This window comes from Triticum urartu, chromosome 2, assembly GCF_003073215.2.
Source record: "Triticum urartu cultivar G1812 chromosome 2, Tu2.1, whole genome shotgun sequence".
NCBI classification, from domain to species: Eukaryota; Viridiplantae; Streptophyta; class Magnoliopsida; order Poales; family Poaceae; genus Triticum; species Triticum urartu.
In genome coordinates this window covers 722,173,910-722,195,102 of record NC_053023.1, presented here as the reverse complement: position 1 = coordinate 722,195,102, position 21,193 = coordinate 722,173,910, and the positions used below count along the sequence as shown (strand labels likewise).

The window sequence follows — 21,193 nt, the reverse complement described above, 5'->3', positions numbered from 1 at the left end:
CTTACACTACATATTAATATGAAGTTTAGTTTACCGAAAAATCATTTGTTAAAACAAATGATAGTCTTTTGAATTGTACTATATAATATAAATTATGTTATCATATTCATCAATATTGTTATGTGATAACGCTACCAGATACAAGAAAGTGAAGTTCCTACTCACTTGATCACGGGAGAGTATGATAGCCACCCATGATCAAAGTTCTCGCTGACTCGAAATTTTGGTTTTTATTACTTAAAAAATAAGTAAAATTGTTTAGTATAAACCAGTTATTTAGCTACCAGATACAATAAAGTGAAGTTCCTACTCACTTGATCACGGGAGAGTATGATAGCCACCCATGATCAAAGTTCTCGCTGACTCGAAATTTTGGTTTTTATTACTTAAAAAATAAGTAAAATTGTTTAGTATAAACCAGTTATTTAGCTACCAGATACAATAAAGTGAAGTTCCTACTCACTTGATCACGGGAGAGTATGATAGCCACCCATGATCAAAGTTCTCGCTGACTCGAAATTTTGGTTTTTATTACTTAAAAAATAAGTAAAATTGTTTAGTATAAACCAGTTATATAGCGTCAAACCCGAAGAACTAGGCCGGATGAGACCCATTTTCTCTTGAATATCGAGTTGCTTCTTCAGCTCCTTCAACTCTTCAGGTCCGAGCTTGTAAGGACGCTTGCACACAGGTTCCGTGCCGGGCTCAAGATCAATGACGAATTCAACTGGCCGGTGCGGAGGCATTCCTAGAAGCTCTTCTGGAAAGATGTCTTGATATTCGCAAACGACTGGAATTTGCGAGATAGCATCTAGTTCACCCTTCTCATTGGGAGAAAACAGACGGATGGTATCATCACGAGCGGCAAAGACAATTACATCCTCAGACGAATGAGTCAATTGAATCTGCCTGGCTGCACAATCAAGTTGAGCCTTGTGCTTGGAAAGCCAATCCATTCCGAGAATAAGATCAATATCCGAGTCACCAAGAACCGTTGGAGAAGCCAGAAACTTGTAGTCTCCCAAAGTGATAGTAACATCCGGAGCAATGGAGTTAGCATGCATGCGCCTACCGGGAGAGACAACTGCTAATGGACTAGGCAAAATTTGCAGAGCCAAACCATGCTTAGATGAAAACGGTCTTGAGATGAAACAATGCGATGCACCCGTGTCAAAAAGAACTTTAGCTGGAATATCATTAATAGGAAGGTTACCCATGATGACATCTGATGAGTCCTCTGCCTGAGCTGCGTTCATCAAGTTGACCTTGGCGTGCTTGGGGTTATGCTTGACCATAGCTGTACTTGCCGATCTGACAGGAGGAGGAGGAGGAGGGAGGCGCCTTTGGTTGAAACACTTGTTGGCATAGTGACCCTTCTGTTGGCACTTGTTGCACGTCACCTCTGAAAGAGGACGGTGATACAGAGCACTCGATCTTGGAGATTGAGACGAAGTCTTGTTCTGAAAGCCAGGGTTGGGTGGGTGGGAAGAACCACTGCCACCTTTGCTCTTCTGCTGATACGACTGACGGAACGGAGGAGGAGGAAGCCAATACTTCTGCTGCTTGGCCACTTGAGTAGAGGAAGAAGGAGTAACATCTCTGACTCGCTTCTTGGAAGCATCACACCTCAGTTGAGCGGCCTCTTGCTTCAATGCCATGTTGTAGAACTCATCGTACCTGAAGGGCTCAAAGAGGACAAGAGCTAGCTGAATTTCTTCTTTGAGACCACTCCCGAACTGGTATATCATGCTCTTCTCATCAGGGACGTCCTTCTTGGCAAAGCGGGCGAGCTTCTGAAACAACTTGTTGTAGTCATAGACAGACAAAGAGCCTTGCTTCAGGTTGCGGAATTCCTCACGCTTGCTTTCAACCACGCTCTGAGGGATATGGTGAGCTCTGAAATCTTGACGAAATTCATCCCAAGTGATCACACGTCCACCTCTGGAATCCTTGTACTGCTGGAACCATTCTGCAGCTTGATCTTTGAGTTGGAAGGAAGCGAACTTGACGAAATCTTCAGGCCTGACGTTACTGCACTCGAAATGCTTGCACAGATCCACAAGCCAATCATCAGCATCGGTTGCCTCAACACAATTGCTGAAAGTCTTTGGCCCGTTAGCAAGGAACTAGTTGAGTGTAGCAAAGTGATTCTGATTGTTGCCTTGGTTCCCTTGGTTGCGCTCTTGAAGAATTTGCATGATCAACTGTGTGTTTACATTGGTTGCGGCCATCACAACTTGCCATGCCTCCGGAGGAGGTGGAGGTGGTGGCGGATCTTGATTCTGATTCTGACTAGTACTCTTAGCGGCGGGAGCCATCCTGAAGAGGTTGACCACCGTTAGCACATAAGACAGATAAAATGAAGCTGAATCCAACGGAATGAAAATTGCAACATAAAGTCTTCACATCCGAACAAAATGAACGAATGCATTCCTCTTGAAATGGTCACATATCCATAAATTGAGAAGCCACGTAGAATTTAGGTAGAGAAATAAATCAACAAGGTACGGATCAAGAACGAATACTCGGTAAGAAATCCCAATCTCAAACCAATATCCGTGGAAGAAGAACTAGAGCTACAAGAATTCCCACCTATGAAACTCCCGAACCTTTCCGGTTATGCAATCAGGTGTTGGGGATACAGGGGAAGCATAATATCTCACCCAAATCTAGCAAATCCTACATCCAGCTGTATCCATCCTTCAACACATAACCGAGACACGGCTTTCGAAAGTTCAATCCCTGCAGGGGAGTCCCAACTTAGCCCATGACAATCTCACGGTCAACGAAGGAATAGACCTCCTCCCGAGAGACGTTCCGATCAGACTCGGTATCTCGGTTCTTCAAGACACTCGACAGGTTAAAACAAGACCAGCAACACCGCCCGAATGTGCCGACAAATCCCGATAGGAGCTGCACATATCTCTTTCTCAGGGCACACTCAGATTGTCTAGGTACGGGTAGGCCAGCCCAGAGTTGCCCCTGGTGGCCACCGGCAGCTGACAGGTGGACCAACACTCAGAGATCCTAAATTTTTTTTAGTGAAATTTGAGAAGAGAATAGTCAAAACTCTACGTCAGGATGCCTTACCAGAGCGATGAGGAGACTGGGAAGTAAAAAGAATTCCTAAACTCTCCGATATATAATTCCTAAATGACTCAAAACATTTTTCTAGACACAACTCGGCTGCTAAAAACAATCAAGCAATGGGGCTCCTAAGGTCGGGGAAGGCTCTAATACCAACTTGTAACACCCTCGATGCGACTATATCTCCCACGTGTAGAGGCATGACATTAGAGGCATAATCGCATTGAAGGGATATGTCGCAAGTCAGGCAAACATCACAAACATCCCATGTAATATAGATAATCAAAAAGGGATAACATAGTTGGCTTACACTCGCCACGTCAATCAAGTACATAAATAACATTACATCATCCAAACACTCATGGCCCGACTACGGCGCCAAAATAAAAGATAACCCAACATGCGACATGGTCCCGATCACCCCCAACTGGGCACCACTACCGATCATCAGGAAAGGAAACATAATAACGTTGAGAGTCCTCGTCGAACTCCCACTTGAGCTCGAGCGCGTCACCTGGAGCGGAATCATCAGGCCCTGCATCTGGTGTAATAGTAATCTGTGAGCCACAGGGACTCAGCAATCTCGCACCCTCGCGATCAAGACTATTTAAGCTTATAGGTAAGGCAAGGTAAAAGTAAGTGGGTCTGCAACAAGTGACTAGCATATATGGTGGCTAACCTGTTCGCAAAAGAGAGCGAGAAGAGGAGGCAAAGCGCGAGCGAGAAACTAGAGAACAACCTGCGCAAGCATTACTCCAACACCGTGTCCACTTCCCGGACTCCGCCGAGAAGAGGCCATCACGGTAACACACTCAGTTGATTCATTTTAATTAAGTTAAGGTTCAAGTTATCTACAACCGGACATTAACAAATTCCCATCTGCCCATAACCGCGTGCACGGCTTTCGAAAGTTCAAATCCCTGCAGGGGAGTCCCAACTTAGCCCATGACAAACTCTCACGGTCAACGAAGGAATAGACCTCCTCCCGAGACATTCCGATCAGACTCGGTATCTCGGTTCTTCAAGACACTTCGACAGGTTAAAACAAGACCAGCAACACCGCCCGAATGTGCCGACAAATCCCGATAGGAGCGGCACATATCTCGTTCTCAGGGCACACTCAGATTGTCTTAGGTACGGGTAGGCCAGCCCAGAGTTGCCCCTGGTGGCCACCGGCAGCTGACAGGTGGACCAACACTCAGAGGAGCACTGGCCCGGGGGGGGGGTTTAAATAAGATGACCCTCGGGCTCCGGAAACCCAAGGGAAAAGAGGCTAGGTGGCAAATGGTAAAACCAAGGTTGGGCATTGCTGGAAAAGCTTTAATCAAGGCGAACTATCAAGGGGTTCCCATTATAACCCAACCGCGTAAGGAACGCAAAATCCGGGAACATAACGCCGATATGACGGAAACTAGGGCGGCAAGAGTGGAACAAAACACTAGGCGAGAGGCCGAGCCTTCCACCCTTTACCAAGTATATAGATGCATTAAGATAACAAGATAATATAATGATATCCCAACAAGTAAATAAATGTTCCAACAAGGAACGGCCTCCAATCTTCACCTGCAACTAGCAACGCTATAAGAGGGGCTGAGCAAAACGGTAACATAGCCAATCAACGGTTTGCTAGGACATGGTGGGTTAGAGGTTTGACATGGAAAATAGGGAGGCTTGAAAGCAAGTGGTAGGCATCGTAGCATTGGCATAGCAAAAGAGCGAGCAATCTAGCATAGCAAAGATAGTAGTGATTTCGAGGGTATGATCATCTTGCCTGCAAAGTTGTCAGAGTTGACTGGATCCTCGAAAGCAAACTCAACGGGCTCCTCGTTAGCGAACTCGTCTCCCGTCTCTACCCAAACAAGATAAACAAGCAACAAAGACACAATCAACCACGTGCAAGGATCAAACAATATGATGCAAGGATGGTACGCTATGCGGGATGCGATGCGGGATGCATATGCAAGATTTGACAGGAAATGCAAGATCCTGGCCTCAAATTGGAAATCCAAGTGTTCCACTAGAAAGATGAGATGAAATCACTTGAAAACGATATAAAGAACGGCGGAATCGGAGTTACGGTTTGGAAATGGCAAGCAAAACAAATATGACACCGGTCTGCGATTTACAGCAAGTAGCCAACTAAATGCAATGAGATGAACATGCTACAACATCCAAACATGACAACAAAATACATGGCAGGGATGCATTCAAGATGCTTAACAAAAGTCTAGCACTGAGCTACGGCCAATTTATCCATTAACAGGTTCAAACAAGCATGGCAAAAATGCATATGGTAAACAGATTTCAGACTTAGTGAAATTAACACTTGTCTGGAATTTCAGATCAGGTAGCACTCTTCGGAGCAATAAAACTATATGCTACAGGACCTGAACATGGCAAAGTAAAGCATGGCATGGAGCTACTCAAAGATCTTAACAAAAGTCCCTTAGTGACCTTGAGCCAAAAGGGATCAGAAAATATATTAACAAGCATGTGAACATAGCAAAAGCATAATCAGTTTTCAGACTTAGTGAAAACTGGCACATGCTGAAAACAGATATCAAGTAGGCATGTTTACGAGCTCGATGCAGTCACTACGGAGCAAGTCATGGAAAGCTAAGCATACATCTATCAAGAACAGACAAAAAGCAAGCTAGACATGGCAAGAACAATAGCATAGCATGCACGGATCAACTACAACATCATCGGCAAAATTGCAAACAAGTTGACAATCTACCCAGATTCACAAAGTAGCAAAAGTAGAGCTCGATTGACTCAAGCTAGGGTGCTCCATAATTGCAAAAAAAGACATGGATGGATAGAGCACTACAAGATTAACAAAACATCCCTACTGATCGTCCTCAAGAGAGGCACGGATCACTAGGAAACAACAAGAACATATGGCATCATGAACTAAACGGCTCAAGGACTTAGTGGAATTGCTAAGTTCCTGAAATCAGAATTACCAAGTGCCTCACTTCGTAAGCTTGTGCTAGTCACCACACACATCACAAAAATACATGGGTTGCACCTCTGGAAAGATGACAAAACCCTTATCAAAACATATGTAGAGCTCATGGGCATATCATGCACACAATAATCATGGCAAAAATGACAAATATCTAAATGGAGTAGCAGATCTGAAAAATATCTCAAGTAGCCCTCTTCTAACAACATTTCGGGCATCAAGATGAGCTCAAATGAAAATGATGCAATGGAATGAAATGATGTACTCTCTGAGATGAACATTTTGATATGCTATGCGTCAAAATCGGAGCTACGGATGAGGAGATACGATGCTATGAACATGAGCACATGGATCGCAGACTTTGGGAAAAAGAGGAGGCAACCTAGGGTTTACTGTAGCTGGATCTGGATCCGACGGGAAAACACTGTAGCGGCGGCGCGGATAACGAGGATGACCGGCCGGCGTTCGAGGTGGCCGGCGAGGTGGGATCTCCGATCCGGCGAGGGGGACGCCGGATCCGGTGCGGCAGGTCGGCGCGGGCGCGAGCGGACGTCGAGGTTGCCGCGGCGGCGTCTAGTGCGGCGGGGCGGCGAAGGCGGGCCGGCGACGAGGTCCCCGGCGACCGGAGTGGTGGCGGCCAATGGCGCGCGGCGGCGCTGCTCCGGGCGCGGGCGGCGCTCGGGGAAGAAGGAGGCGGCGAAGGCGGGGCGAGGGACTGGGTCGCGGGGGCCGGATCTGGGCTCCCGGGCCGCGGCGGCGCGCGGGGTCGGCGGCGGTGACGTGGCAGGCGGCGGTTGGCCGTGGAGATGCGTCCGGTCGGGGCGGACGTGTCCGGCCGGCGTGGAGGCGATTTTTTTTTAGGGTTTCGGAGAGGGGAATCCGCGAATTTGAAGGAGGGGGTCTATAAATAGGCATAGGAGGAGCTAGGAGAGTCCAAATAAGGTGCGGTTTTCGGCCACGCGATCGTGATCGAACGCTCTAGGTGATGGAGCAGGTTTAGGTGGGTTTTGGGCCAAATTGGAGGGGTGTTGGGCTGCAACACACACGAGGCCTTCTCGGTTCCTCGGTTAACCGTTGGAGTATCAAACGAAGTCCAAATGATATGGAACTTGACAGGCGGTCTACCGGTAGTAAGCCAAGGCCGCTTGGCAAATCTCGGTCCAATACGGAAATGTTTAATCCCCATACACGAAAGAAAGCTAGAAAAGACCACCGGAGGAGAACGAAGCGCCGGAATGCAAAACGGACAACGGGGAAAAAGCTCGAATGCATGAGATGAACAGGTATGCAAATGCAATGCACATGATGACATGATATGAGATGCATGACAACGATAACAACACACGGAGACAAAAAAACCCGAACCCGAGAAAATAAAATAACTTAACGCCGGAAACGGCAAGAGTTGGAGTACAAATTGGGTAAGTTACATCCGGGGTGTTACAACACTCCACCACTACGAAAGGATCTCGTCCCGAGATCTAGGACTGAAAGAACGCCGGGTACTCAGAACGGAGGTGATCCTCGCGTTCCCAGGTAGCTTCATGGTCAGAATGGTGTGACCACTTGACTTTGAGGAATTTGATTGACTTATTGCGAGTCTTGCGTTCAGTCTCTTCAAGAATAGCAACTGGGTGCTCACGATAGGAGAGATCTTCTTGGAGCTCAATGTCCTCGAAGTTGACGGTGCGGTCAGGAGTCTTGAAGCACCTTCGAAGCTGAGAGACATGGAACACATCATGAACATTTGCAAAGTTTGAAGGAAGCTCGAGTTGATAGGCGAGATCGCCTCTCTTGCTGACAATCTTGAAAGGTCCCACGTATCTAGGGGCAAGCTTCCCTTTGATACCGAAGCGACGAGTACCTTTCATAGGAGAGACGCGGAGGTAAACATGATCTCCGATCTCGAAAACCAAATCACGGTGCTTAGTGTCATAGTAGCTCTTCTGGCGGGATTGGGATGCTTTGAGGTTATCACGAATGACTTTGCACATTTCCTCTGCTTCTGTGATTAAGTCATTACCCAAAAGCTGACGTTCACCGGTTTCAGACCAGTTGAGAGGGGTACGACACTTCCTGCCATACAGAATTTCAAATGGGGCCTTGCCCGAACTTGCTTGAAAACTGTTGTTGTAGGAGAATTCAGCATAAGGAAGACAATCCTCCCACTTCATGCTGAAGGAGATCACACAAGCCCTGAGCATATCTTCAAGAATCTGGTTGACACGCTCGACTTGACCGCTAGTTTGAGGATGGAAAGCTGTGCTGAAGCGGATGTTGGTGCCCATGGCCTTCTGAAAAGAATCCCAAAACTTGGAGGTAAAGATACCGCCACGGTCTGAAGAGACCACTTGAGGGATACCGTGCAGAGAGACAATACGAGAGGTATAGAGTTCCGCCAATTGAGCTGCAGTGATTGACTCTTTGATAGGCAGAAAGTGAGCCACTTTAGTGAGTTTGTCGATGACAACGAATATAGCATCATTGCCACGCTTGGACTTTGGAAACCCAGTCACGAAGTCCATCTCAATGTGGTCAAACTTCCATTCTGGAATGGCGAGAGGTTGGAGGAGACCAGCTGGCCTTTGGTGTTCTTCCTTCACTCTTCTGCAGACATCACATTCATTCATGAATTGAGCAATCTCGCGCTTCATTCGAGTCCACCAATAAGCCTGCTTAAGGTCCTGATACATCTTCGTACTCCCAGGGTGGATGGAGAGGAGAGAATTGTGAGCCTCGTTCATGATCACTTTACGGAGGTCACCTTTGGGCACAACAATACGATCCTCGAAGAAGAGAGTGTCCTTGTCATCAAGGCGGTAGCACTTGTACTTGGGTTGACTCTTGGCAATCCCAATCTTCACCTTTTTCACCATAGCATCAAGAAGCTGGGCTTGGCGAATCTGGTCTTCCAAGGTAGGAGAGACTTGAAGGTTGGCGAGGAAACCTTGAGGAACAACTTGCAGATTAAGTTTGCGGAAAGCTTCACAGAGCTCGGGTTGATAAGGCTTAAGAATCAGGCTGTTTCAATAAGCCTTCCCGCTCAATGCGTCAGCAATCACATTGGCCTTGCCTGGAGTATACTCGATACTCGGATTATACTCTTGAATCATTTCGACCCATCGAGTTTGCCTGAGGTTGAGATTAGGCTGAGTGAAGATGTACTTGAGACTCTTGTGGTCAGTGAAGATGTCCACTTTTCTTCCCAATAGAAGATGTCTCCAAGTCAAAAGAGCATGCACAACTGCCGCCAACTCGAGATCATGAGTGGGGTAATTCTTCTCATTAGGCTTCAACTGGTGAGAGGTATAAGCAACAACTTTCTTCTCTTGCATCAACACTGCGCCAAGACCTTGGAGAGAGGCATCACAAAAGACCTCGTACGGTTTAGATTCATCAGGCGGAGTCAGAACTGGAGCGGTGATCAATTTCTCTTTCAAAGTGTTGAAAGAAATGTCACACTCCAGAGACCAAACGTACTTGACGTGCTTATGGAGAAGATTAGAGAGAGGCTTCGTGATCTTAGAAAAGTTTTCAACGAATCTTCGGCAATAGCTTGCGAGACCGAGGAAGCTACGGAGTTGCTTCACGTTCTAAGGAGGTTCCCAATTCACAATTGCAGACACCTTCTCAGGATTCACGGCAATGCCCTTGGCAGAGATGATATGACCAAGATAAAGAACCTCATCGAGCCAAAATTCACACTTGGAGAACTTGGCGTAGAACTGATGTTCTCTGAGCTTATCGAGCACCAAACGCAAGTGCTTGGCATGATATTCCTTGTTCTTCGAGAAAACCAGAATGTCGTCGAGATAGACCAAAACGAAGTCACTGGTGTAGGCGTTGAAGATGAAGTTCATCATGCGAGAGAAAGTCGGAGGAGCGTTGATGAGGCCAAAAGACATGACAGTGTATTCATATGAACCATAGCTTGTCCTGAAAGCCGTCTTGGGAATATCTTGCTCACGGATTTGAATCTGATGATAACCCATACGGAGATCAAGCTTGGAGAATACTTGGGCACCTTTGAGTTGTTCGAACAGCTCGTTGATGTTGGGAAGTGGGTATTTGTTCTTTATGGTCTTCTTGTTCAATGGATGGTAATCAACACAAAGTCGGTCCGTTCCATCCTTCTTCTTCACAAAAAGAACACCACAACCCCACGGATAAGAACTAGGCCGGATGAGACCCATTTTCTCTTGAATATCGAGTTGCTTCTTCAGCTCCTTCAACTCTTCAGGTCCGAGCTTGTAAGGACGCTTGCACACAGGTTCCGTGCCGGGCTCAAGATCAATGACGAATTCAACTGGCCGGTGCGGAGGCATTCCTAGAAGCTCTTCTGGAAAGATGTCTTGATATTCGCAAACGACTGGAATTTGCGAGATAGCATCTAGTTCACCCTTCTCATTGGGAGAAAACAGACGGATGGTATCATCACGAGCGGCAAAGACAATTACATCCTCAGACGAATGAGTCAATTGAATCTGCCTGGCTGCACAATCAAGCTGAGCCTTGTGCTTGGAAAGCCAATCCATTCCGAGAATAAGATCAATATCCGAGTCACCAAGAACCGTTGGAGAAGCCAGAAACTTGTAGTCACCCAAAGTGATAGTAACATCCGGAGCAATGGAGTTAGCATGCATGCGCCTACCGGGAGAGACAACTGCTAATGGACTAGGCAAAATTTGCAAAGCCAAACCATGCTTAGATGAAAACGGTCTTCGGAGATGAAACAATGCGATGCACCCGTGTCAAAAAGAACTTTAGCTGGAATATCATTAACAGGAAGGTTACCCATGATGACATCTGATGAGTCCTCTGCCTGAGCTGCGTTCATCAAGTTGACCTTGGCGTGCTTGGGGTTATGCTTGACCACAGCTGTACTTGCCGATCTCACAGGAGGAGGAGGAGGAAGACGCCTCTGGTTGAAACACTTGTTGGCATAGTGACCCTTCTGTTGGCACTTGTTGCACGTGACCTCTGAAAGAGGACGGTGATACGGAGCACTCGATCTTGGAGCTTGAGACGAAGTCTTGTTCTGAAAGCCAGGGTTGGGTGGGTGGGAAGAACCACTGCCACCTTTGCTCTTCTGCTGATAGACTGACGGAACGGAGGAGGAGGAAGCCAATACTTCTGCTGCTTGGCCACTTGAGTAGAGGAAGAAGGAGTAAGCATCTCTGACTCGCTTCTTGGAAGCATCACACCTCAGTTGAGCAGCGGCCTCTTGCTTCAATGCCATGTTGTAGAACTCATCGTACCTCAAGGGCTCAAAGAGAACAAGAGCTAGCTGAATTTCTTCTCTGAGACCACCCCTGAACTGGTATATCATGCTCTTCTCATCAGGGACGTCCTGCTTGGCAAAGCGGGCGAGCTTCTGGAACAACTTGTTGTAAAGACAAAGAGCCTTGCTTCAGGTTGCGAAATTCCTCACGCTTGCTTTCAACCACGCTGTAGGGAATATGATGAGCTCGGAAATCTTGACGGAATTCATCCCAAGTGATAACACGTCCACCTCTGGAGTCCTTGTACTGCTGGAACCATTCTGCAGCTTGATCTTTGAGTTTGAAGGAAGCGAACTTGACAAAGTCCTCAGGCCTGACGTTACTGCACTCGAAATGCTTGCACAGATCCACAAGACAATCGTCAGCATTGGTTGCCTCAACACAATTACTGAAAGTCTTTGGCCCGTTAGCAAGGAACTGGTTGAGTGTAGCAAAGTGATTTTGATTGTTGCCTTGGTTCCCTTGGTTGCTTTGATTGCGCTCTTGAAGAATTTGCATGATCAACTGTGTGTTAGCATTGGTTGCGGCCATCATAGCTTGCCATGCCTCCGGAGGAGGTGGAGGTGGTGGCGGATCAGGATTCGGAGTCGTGCGCGTTGGAGGAGCCATCCTGAAGAGGTTTACATCCATTAGCACATTGATAGACAAATATTGAAGCTGAATCCAACGGAATGAAAATTGCAACATATAGTCTTCACATCCGAACAAAATGAACGAATGCATTCCTCTTGAAATGGTCACATATCCATAAATTGAGAAGCCACGTAGAATTAAGGTAGAGAAATAAATCAATAAGGTACGGATCAAGAACGAATAATCGGTAAGAAATCCTAATCTAAACCAATATCCGTGGAACAAGAACTAGAGCTACTAGAATTCCCACCTATGAAACTCCCGAACCTTTCCGGTTATGCAATCAGGTGTTGGGGATACAGGGGAAGCATAATATCTCACCCAAATCTAGCAAATCCTACATCCAGCTGTACCCATCCTTCAACACATAACCGAAAAACTTCGGAAACCATCTACCTCAACCTTCGAAAAGCATCCGTTATACAAGTTATGGCGATACTCCCGAACTCCCGCCCCAGTACTGGGTGGCGTCGAGGTTATCTCACCAACGAACTGCATAAAAGAGATTTTCGATGTCGGCGTACTAAACTCAGGTATTCCAGAACTGCAACGATAAAATTATGACGACAACACCTCAGAGCTCAACTCCCCGGGACACTTCCACAAAACCCCTGACAGGAGGCACCAAGACAATGTTCTCATCATAAAACCATCGGAACGATTCCAAGATACCCGCAGTGATCCTAAATTTTTTTTAGTGAAATTTGAGAAGAGAAGATGTCAAAACTCTACGTCAGGATGCCTTACCAGAGCGATGAGGAACTGGGAAGTAAAAAGAATTCCTAACTCTCCGATATATAATTCTAAATGACTCAAAACATTTTTCTAGACACAACTCGGCTGCTAAAAACGATCAAGCAATGGGGCTCCTAAGGTCGGGGAAGGCTCTAATACCAACTTGTAACACCCTCCGATGCGACTATCTCCCACGTGTAGAGGCATGACATTAGAGGCATAATCGCATTGAAGGGATATGTCGCAAGTCAGGCAAACATCACAAACATCCCATGTAATATAGATAATCAAAAAGGGATAACATAGTTGGCTTACACTCGCCACGTCAATCAAGTACATAAATAACATTACATCATCCAAACACTCATGGCCCGACTACGGCGCCAAAATAAAAGATAACCCAACATGCGACATGGTCCCGATCACCCCCAACTGGGCACCACTACCGATCATCAGGAAAGGAAACATAATAACGTTGAGAGTCCTCGTCGAACTCCCACTTGAGCTCGAGCGCGTCACCTGGAGCGGAATCATCAGGCCCTGCATCTGGTGTAATAGTAATCTGTGAGCCCCAGGGACTCAGCAATCTCGCACCCTCGCGATCAAGACTATTTAAGCTTATAGGTAAGGCAAGGTAAAAGTAAGTGGGTCTGCAACAAGTGACTAGCATATATGGTGGCTAACCTGTTCGCAAAAGAGAGCGAGAAGAGGAGGCAAAGCGCGAGCGAGAAACTAGAGAACAACCTGCGCAAGCATTACTCCAACACCGTGTCCACTTCCCGGACTCCGCCGAGAAGAGGCCATCACGGTAACACACTCAGTTGATTCATTTTAATTAAGTTAAGGTTCAAGTTATCTACAACCGGACATTAACAAATTCCCATCTGCCCATAACCGCGGGCACGGCTTTCGAAAGTTCAAATCCCTGCAGGGGAGTCCCAACTTAGCCCATGACAAGCTCTCACGGTCAACGAAGGAATAGACCTCCTCCCAAGACGTTCCGATCAGACTCGGTATCTCGGTTCTTCAAGACACTTCGACAGGTTAAAACAAGACCAGCAACACCGCCCGAATGTGCCGACAAATCCCGATAGGAGCTGCACATATCTCGTTCTCAGGGCACACTCAGATTGTCTTAGGTGGGTAGGCCAGCCCAGAGTTGCCCCTGGTGGCCACCGGCAGCTGACAGGGTGGACCAACACTCAGAGGAGCACTGGCCCGGGGGGGGTTTAAATAAGATGACCTCGGGCTCCGGAAACCCAAGGGAAAAGAGGCTAGGTGGCAAATGGTAAAACCAAGGTTGGGCATTGCTGGAAAAGCTTTAATCAAGGCGAACTTATCAAGGGGTTCCCATTATAACCCAACCGCGTAAGGAACGCAAAATCCGGGAACATAACGCCGATATGACGGAAACTAGGGCGGCAAGAGTGGAACAAAACACTAGGCGAGAGGCCGAGCCTTCCACCCTTTACCAAGTATATAGATGCATTAAGATAACAAGATAATATAATGATATCCCAACAAGTAAATAAATGTTCCAACAAGGAACGGCCTCCAATCTTCACCTGCAACTAGCAACGCTATAAGAGGGGCTGAGCAAAACGGTAACATAGCCAATCAACAGTTTGCTAGGACATGGTGGGTTAGAGGTTTGACATGGAAAATAGGGAGGCTTGAAAGCAAGTGGTAGGCATCGTAGCATTGGCATAGCAAAAGAGCGAGCAATCTAGCATAGCAAAGATAGTAGTGATTTCGAGGGTATGATCATCTTGCCTACAAAGTTGTCAGAGTTGACTGGATCCTCGAAAGCAAACTCAACGGGCTCCTCGTTAGCGAACTCGTCTCCCGTCTCTACCCAAACAAGACAAACAAGCAACAAAGACACAATCAACCACGTGCAAGGATCAAACAATATGATGCAAGGATGGTATGCGATGCGGGATGCATATGCAAGATTTGACAGGAAATGCAAGATCCTAGCCTCAAATTGGAAATCCAAGTGTGCCACTAGAAAGATGAGATGAAATCGCTTGAAAACGATATAAAGAACGGCGGAATCGGAGTTACGGTTTGGAAATGGCAAGCAAAACAAATATGACACCGGTCTGCGATTTACAGCAAGTAGCCAACTAAATGCAATGAGATGAACATGCTACAGCATCCAAACATGACAACAAAATACATGGCATGGATGCATTCAAGATGCTTAACAAAAGTATAGCACTAAGCTACGGCCAATTCATCCATTAATAGGTTCAAACAAGTATGGCAAAAAGGCATGTGGTAAACAGATTTCAGACTTAGTGAAATTAACACTTGTCTGGAATTTCAGATCAGGTAGCACTCTTCGGAGCAACAAAACTATATGCTACAGGACCTGAACATGGCAAAGTAAAGCATGTCATGGAGCTACTCAAAGAGCTTAACAAAAGTCCCTTAGTGACCTTGAGCCAAAAGGGATCAGAAAATATATTAACAAGCATGTGAACATAGCAAAAGCATAATCAGTTTTCAGACTTAGTGAAAACTGGCACATGCTGAAAACAGATATCAAGTAGGCATGTTTACGAGCTCGATGCAGTCACTACGGAGCAAGTCATGGAAAGCTAAGCATACATCTATCAAGAACAGACAAAAAGCAAGCTAGACATGGCAAGAACAATAGCATAGCATGCACGGATCAACTACAACATCATCGGCAAAATTGCAAACAAGTTGACAATCTACCCAGATTCACAAAGTAGCAAAAGTAGAGCTCGATTGACTCAAGCTAGGGTGCTCCATAATTGCAAAAAAAGACATGGATGGATAGAGCACTACAAGATTAACAAAACATCCTTACTGATCGTCCTCAAGAGAGGCAAGGATCACTAGGAAACAACAAGAACATATGGCAGCATGAACTAAATGGCTCAAGGACTTAGTGGAATTGCTAAGTTCCTGAAATCAGAATTACCAAGTGCCTCACTTCGTAAGCTTGTGCTAGTCACCACACACATCACAAAACTACATGGGTTGCACCTCTGGAAAGATGACAAAACCCTTATCAAAACATATGTAGAGCTCATGGGCATATCATGCACACAATAATCATGGCAAAAATGACAAATATCTAAATGGAGTAGCGGATCTGACAAATATCTCAAGTAGCCCTCTTCTAACAACATTTCGGGCATCAAGATGAGCTCAAATGAAAATGATGCAATGGAATGAAATGATGTACTCCCTGAGATGAACATTTTGATATGCTATGCGTCAAAATCGGAGCTACGGATGAGGAGATACGATGCTATGAACATGAGCACATGGATCGCAGACTTAGGGAAAAAGAGGAGGCAACCTAGGGTTTACTGTAGCTGGATCTGGATCCGACGGGAAAACACAGTAGCGGCGGCGCGGATAACGAGGATGACCGGCCGGTGTTCGAGGTGGCCGGCGAGGTGGGATCTCCGATCCGGCGAGGGGGACGCCGGATCCGGTGCGGCAGGTCGGCGCGGGCGCGAGCGGACGTCGAGGTGGCCGCGGCGGCGTCTAGTGCGGCGGGGCGGCGCAGGCGGGCCGGCGACGAGGTCCACGGCGACCGGAGTGGTGGCAGCCAATGGCGCGCGGCGGCGCTGCTCCGGGCGCGGGCGGTGCTCGGGGAAGAAGGAGGCGGCGAAGGCGGGGCGAGGGACTGGGCCGCGGGGGCCGGATTTGGGCTCTCGGGCCGCGGCGGCGCGCGGGGTCGGCGGCGGTTGGCTGTGGAGATGCGTCCGGTCGGGGCGGACGTGTCCGGCCGGCGCGGAGGCGATTTTTTTAGGGTTTCAGAGAGGGGAATCCGTGAATTTGAAGGAGGGGGTCTATAAATAGGCATAGGAGGAGCTAGGAGAGTCCAAATAAGGTGCGGTTTTCGGCCACGCGATCGTGATCGAACGCTCTAGGTGATGGAGCAGGTTTAGGTGGGTTTTGGGCCAAATTGGAGGGGTGTTGGGCTGCAACACACACGAGGCCTTCTCGGTTCCTCGGTTAACCGTTGGAGTATCAAACGAAGTCCAAATGATACAAAACTTGACAGGCGGTCTACCGGTAGTAAACCAAGGCCGCTTGGCAAATCTCAGTCCAATCCGGAAATGTTTAATCCCCATACACGAAAGAAAGCTAGAAAAGACCACCGGAGGAGAACGAAGCGCCGGAATGCAAAACGGACAACGGGGAAAAAGCTCGAATGCATGAGATGAACACGTATGCAAATGCAATGCACATGATGACATGATATGAGATGCATGACAACGATAACAACACACGGAGACAAAAAAACCCGAACTCGAGAAAATAAAATAACTTAACGCCGGAAACGGCAAGAGTTGGAGTACAAATTGGGTAAGTTACATCCGGGATGTTACATTACTATAGATGATTGAGCTCTACTAAAGGGACTACTAACAGGGGATAAAAAGTCAGGATAACAATACTAGGACTAGCAATTTACTAGTAGAGGGACAAACACACATGCATGAATACACATATAGAATGGCAGAATACTAATTCATAGAGCAAAATCACACTGACATAACACTCTGATCAACTGGACATTAACTAGTAAGAACACATAAAAAGATGCACTATATTTAAAAGTACGAAACTAAACACATAGCAATTTGATCACTAGTCATGTAAACAATACACGCCATACACATCTCAATTCTGAATTTTACGAAGTCTGAACCTTACAAGGTTTCAAACATCTCAATTGCACAGATATTTCAGAGAGAGAGAGGGAGAGAGAAAGATAGAGACAACAGGAGGTTGGAGAGAAGATTAGGAGCAGTAGCAGTAGGGGTTCAGAGGAGCAGCAACAGTTTGTGGTTCAGAAGAGAAGAAACAACAACGGAGGTAAGGAAGCAGAGCAGCAATGAGGTAGGGGAAGTAGCAGCAAGCGAGGTTCAGAGAAGAAATAGAGCAGCAGGGTGAGAGGAGGAGCAGCAGCGATGTAAGGAGAAGGAGAAGATGCAACAACAGGGACGTGGGGATAGAGAGTAGCAGCAGCATGAGAAGAAGCAGCAGGGCGCAGCAAGAGAGGGGCAGCAGTTTCATGATGGAGAAGAAGTAGAGGGGCTTGGAGAAGAGGAGGCAACAACAGGAGGTTGAGGAGAAGAAGGAGGAGGAGCAGCATGGTGGTGTCGCGGTGAAGATGGAGGCGCGGTGGTGAGGGGCGCACCACCACGCCGGCCTGGCCATGGCGGCGGCCGGAGGTGGAGAAGAAGGGGTGAGGGAGAGATGTGTGTATCCAGGCCCGGTTTGGGAATGGAGGCTGCTAGGGATTTTGATCCCCTCCTCTCATCTGCCACTTTGCTAATTGGCCCTTCATCTCTTCTTCCTTCTTCACAAGAAGATCCTTCTATCATTCTTCTGCCCCTCGGTTACTTCTTTTCTTCTCGCTCGGGTCCCTCGTTCTCTCGTTCAAGCCCCAAGTCTCGTCGCGTTTGGCAGTCCGACCGAATCTTGAAGTTTATAGTGCCTTTCCGCACTTTTCTGCAAAACAAACAATTCACTAGTCAACATGCTCTTTCATGAATATCATTCAAATGTTAAATATTTCATAGCAAGAATTGATGGTCATAACTCAACAAATGGTATATTTCTATGCCAAAATTATGTATATGAAATGTGCTTATCAAGTTTCCCCACACTTAAATCTTTGCTTGTCCTCAAGCAAAGGAATATGACAAAGGGAAGATAGTGAAAAGTGAACTGACTAGAGAATGTCCCCGTGAAGTAAATCTCCAAACAATGCATGCTTTGGACTTAGCTAGTGAAAATCAATGGTTAAGAGTGATACAGAGCAATAGGACACTAGTAAACTCAATCATTTTAAACTTTACAAAGATAAAAGTGGATCAACAAGTTCAAATGCTGATTGTGCCAAAGGGTTCCTAAAGAGAGCATGATCCAAAAAAAACTTATTACCCGGAACATAACATTATGGTTGAAGCACTTATTGAATTTGAAGGAAGTAATGATAATATTTTATCGATCTCACCAAAAGAACATACCACCGATCCCGAGAACATGGTATACACCTGGCTCGACCAATTATTAGTTTTTTTGTTTGTCTCCCCAAAGGAACATACCACTGATCCCGAGAACATGGTATACACCTGGTTCGACAATTACATTTTTATTATTAATTACTGCCCAAGCTAACCCGATTTCACATGTCACCAATCCAGGGAACATGACATGCTACTGTAGGTAGTCAGACTTATTTATTCATTATTACTTTTTTAACAAATGAATACAAAAAGGAAACAAGAATCATCACTCATCCAGGTCTGGTTCACATACTACCGTTCCAGGGAACATAGTATGCTACTCCATAGTGGTGAATGATTGCTCTGAAGGGGAACCCACTTGGCACAAAATCAACATCTAACAATTGATGATCTACGTGTATCAAAGTGAATGCAGAAAATGATGATGTTTTCTAGTGTACTAGGGATTTGAGCACTCAAAACTAATAGCTTCCACTACTTTCAATAAAGCAAGCATTGTGTAGATCACTAGTTTACAAGGCATTCAACAATCAACTCACATATTCACATCAAGCACCATATGTCGAAGGTAAAATTCAGTGGGACGATATTTAAGAAATGACTCAAGCAACCCAAAAAGCAATTTAATTCAGCAAGCATCAATGGATGATTATTTCAGAATGGGTCCTGAAACATCTCACCGGGCTTATATGATGTAGGTCTCGCACAATCACTCTCTGAACTGCAGCTCTTCTCCTTTTGCTTCTCTATCCCCATGCCTGCTCCAGCTCCACTCTTCTTCGCGTGTGCCCATTGCTTCTCCTCATCACCATGCCATGAATCCACCAGGATCCCAGGGAATGTCATCTCGAACTCGGTCAACTCGCAGTAAATGGTGCACAAGCATCAACCTGAAAGAACACTCAACAACCTAGCCAATATAAGTGACAGAGAGAATGCCCTCTAAGTCATCGATAGAGTACCCTATCATATAAGTATATCTATTGAGCAAATCAGGAACATGTATCAACAACAAGTCACATGGTGCATAGGCAATATCAGCGATATGGCATAACTTATCCAGAAAGCTGAGATAATACCTGAGATGGCCTTGGAGAAGTTTTATGACTACCTCAACTGAAGATACCATGGAAGGCATGGTAGTGGAAACTTTCACCGGGCTCATATTGACAAGTGAAATAGTAGAGCTTTGCTCCTTGACATCTGAAGTGACCTCATCATAATCAACAATGAAGATTTCCATCTCAGGTTCAAGCGTTGAAGAATCAATGTGGCTAACATCATAAAAGGTGAACTTCTCCATGTATGGTTCAGGCAGCACATGATCTATATCAACCGAAGGTGACTCCTCAATATCAAAAGCAACTACCTGCAGCTCAGGCTCGTCCATGGAAGAATCATCACAATGCAAAACTGAATCTCCAACACTAGTATCCATATGATCTGAAGTGTGTGTATCAACTAAGATGGTGTCATCATCATCAAAGATAATCCATGAAAGCTCAATCTTGTCACACAGAGAAGCTGGTTCTGGCTTTTGTGTAAGACATTCTTGCTGAGGTGAAGTGATTTGTTGCAAGCAAGGCAATGAATCATAGGTGGGCTTCTTATTGTACCACTGAAGTTGGTGGAAGGCTATGTTCTCAATCAGCAGAAAAGCATCATCAAGTGTCTTGTTTTTAATAGCTCCACCCGCTGCCATATCGACGTAAGCTCGAGTGTCTGAAGTCAATCCTCCATAGAATATATGTAGCTCTAACTACCTCTCGAGCCCATGATTAGAACATCTCCTGAATAAGGCCTTGTATCTCTCCCAAGCATCATACAAGCTCTCGCCTTCACGCTGAACGAAGCTGAAGATCTCATCTTGAATTGTGGACTACTTGTGTAGTGGGAAATATTTATCCAAGAAAGCTCGTGATATCTCATTCCAACCAAATGATCTTGATGGCAAGGATCGATACCAAGCACGAGCATCACCTCGGAGAGAGCATGTGAACAACATGCACTTGATAGCATCTTGAGGAACTCCATGGTACTTGACTGTACCTGAATACTCCATGACTCGGTGTAAGTGCTCATAGGGATCCTCAGTAGGCAGTCCTCCAAACTGACGTTGTTGAACCAAAACAATAAGACTAGGTTTCAGCTCGAAGTTCTCTGCCTCAATAGTTGGCTAAACCGGTCCTGTGATATAGCATTGACTTTTGGGCATCCAAAGATCACGAAGCAATGCCATCTTAACCGAGTGTAACTATAGAACAACCTGCAATTAGTTCAGATTTCCTATGCACACTCAGAAACAGTAAACACTAGTCAGAAAGTTAGTATCCTAATAAGCCGAAGCAACAAAAAGTAAAAAAAAGGTAAAAGAAGCACATAAATAAATTGACTGGAAATTTAAACAAAAATATACTAAGCCTAGTCTATAGCTTCACACCATCGCTTGACGCTAG

The 21,193-nt window shown here is 46.1% G+C and overlaps 1 non-coding gene across 1 annotated transcript; it reads left to right on the top strand.

Moving 5' to 3' along the window:
- The first annotated feature begins 20,506 nt into the window (after nt 1-20,506).
- On the top strand, nt 20,507-20,613 carry LOC125541847. The gene has a single exon (XR_007297692.1). It is a non-coding gene; the product is annotated as a small nucleolar RNA R71 (small nucleolar RNA).
- Nucleotides 20,614-21,193: the final 580 nt, after the last annotated feature.